Raw genomic sequence first — 2,500 nt, forward strand, 5'->3', positions numbered from 1 at the left:
ATGATTGAGAGCCCCTCAATTGTGTGATATGCTTGTCGCTGCTTTGATAAATATGCAAAGGGGGACAGTTCAGTATTTTTGGCTAGATTAAAGCTAGCAAATTGAAGCGCATTTGTGCAAATGGGTGCTGGGCTGATGAGAATGAGAGACTTGGGGATACGAGGCATACAGAGATTTTGTGAATGGGTGAATGTGTGAATGTGTGAAAATGAGTGAGCAAACGAGTGTAAGAGTTTGTTTGCTTTTGCTTTATGCCCTTATCCTGTTGTCGGCATTCTTACATACGCACATAAATACACACACACACACACACACACAAACACACACACACACACACACACACACACACACACACACACACACACACACACACACACACACAGAGACACGCACACGCACGCACGCACACACGAATACACATAGAAACTAAGTCATGCATATTTCGTAATGTATACGTATAGTGTATGTATTTGTACGTATACATAGGTTTTCTGATGTGGATGACGAACAGACAGAAAGGCAGACAGACAGTAAGACACACAGATCGACAAACAGACAGACCGACAGACTGAAACAGACAGAGACAAAGTTAGGGACAGGGACACGGACAGAAAGAGGGACAGAGACAAAGAGGCAGATCAACATGACTTCAGATATATATATATATACAGAGAGAGAGAGGGGGAGAGAGAGAGAGAGAGAGAGAGAGAGAGAGAGAGAGAGAGAGAGAGAGAGGCAGAGAGAAAGAGGCAGAGAAAACCCAGAGGGAGAATGATAAATAACAAAATCGTTTTACTCGTTTCCTTGAGTAAAGAGGAGCACATCTATACAATAACGTCCATTAAATGCAAAGAAAAAATAGACAGGCAGACAGATAATGGCATAGCCAGGAAGCTAGATAGAAAGGAAAGGAGACAGAAGCACATCGGCACGATAACAGTTATTCAGTGCAGTGAAAACGAATGACAGACAGGCCGTAACAACAGCAGAAGGAAAGTAAAACAGTAGGACCTACAGTTGTAGTACTAAAGGCACCGTCCAATCCACTCGCCCCTGCGTGGTAGTTACTAGTAACTGTCCTTATCAACTCTGCCTCAGACATGGGGCAGGCTACCCTGAGGAAGGGAAGGGAGTACATCTCAATAGTCAGCGATGTACAACGTCAGTCCACCCCCAGACTGTCTCCATTGGGTACCGGCGGGGAGATTTCAATCGATCAGCAGCAGTTCCATAGCGTCCCGAAAACGATGTTCTGAGAAATGAGAATAGCCGAAACACGACGGACCGGTAAAGTGGGTAATATTTATATCAAAGGACACGCAACGTACTCCCCAACCCCTCCTAGCTGCCACACTTCGCCCCCCCCCCCCCCCCAAAAAAAAGTCCCCTCTACCCTTTCTGGAGGGAGGGGGTGGGGACGCAAAGGGTGACATGTATCGGATAGAGCACTTTGCCTGGAATCCAGAAGTCCTAGATCGAATCTACAAAGAACTCACTTATTTTTCCCCCCTTTTTCCTTCAGACAATTCATGGAGTTATTTCAGGGGTTGGGTGGTGTGGGAAATAGATTAATGTGTGCATATCTATCTATCTATCTATCTATCTATCTATCTATCTATCTATCTATCTATCTATCTATCTATCTATCTATCTATCTATCTATCTATCTATCTATCTATCTATCTATCTATCTATCTATCTATCTATCTATCTATCTGCTTCTAGTCTGCATCAAGCACCTCTTATGCTGGGATTACGAGGAGGGACAAAGCAGCCAGACTCCTGAATGATCGAGCCTAAAATGTCGGTTTGGGTGCTATACAATAAATGTATATTGTGGGGAGAGAGGATGTGGAACTGTTAAACATGTACAATCAACCAAGCGGATTTGAGACCACTCACTCAGTCAAGAACCGTCAGTCGAATGTCCTTACCAGTACGTTTCTTGACACAAACTCTTTCCTGTTTAAAAAAAGAAAGAAGCGGCTCCCAAGTAAATCTTTTAGCTGTTAGGAACGTTGGGATGTGGCTCTTAAAACGTTACAATCGGCATTGATGAAGCGTTCTTCTCTGGATTTTACGCGATCAATACAGCAAATACCACGGTGCTATGGATACTGTCCAACGAAACACGTCTCTGTGAATAACGTGTGTGTGTATACGTGGGTGTGAGCGTGTGTTTGTGCGTCTGTGTCTGTGTCTGTGTCTGTGTCTGTGTGTGTGCGTGTGTGTGTTTAGGTGTGTATTTAGCTGGTGCTTGTAAGTGTGAGTGTTTGTTTGCGTGTGTGTGTGTGTGTGTGTGTGTGTGTGTGTGTGTGTGTGTGTGAGAGAGAGAGAGAGAGAGAGAGAGAGAGAGAGAGAGAGAGAGAGAGAGAGAGAGAGAGAGAACAGGAGAGATAATGAAGAAGAAGGAGACCTAATCTCAGTAACGTGACATTTCCTTACCTTACTTTGTCGACCAGTTAATAATACATGTATACTTAATATGTTTATAACATAT

The 2,500-nt window shown here is 43.8% G+C and overlaps 1 protein-coding gene across 1 annotated transcript in view; it reads left to right on the plus strand.

The window, feature by feature from the left end:
• The window catches only part of LOC101852119 (thrombospondin type-1 domain-containing protein 7A), a gene marked incomplete at its 5' end in the record, with an annotated part of 91,461 nt that overhangs the window by 75,623 nt on the left and 13,338 nt on the right, over positions 1 to 2,500 (plus strand).

This window comes from Aplysia californica, unplaced genomic scaffold (genome assembly GCF_000002075.1).
Source record: "Aplysia californica isolate F4 #8 unplaced genomic scaffold, AplCal3.0 scaffold00579, whole genome shotgun sequence".
Lineage (NCBI taxonomy): Eukaryota > Metazoa > Mollusca > Gastropoda > Aplysiida > Aplysiidae > Aplysia > Aplysia californica.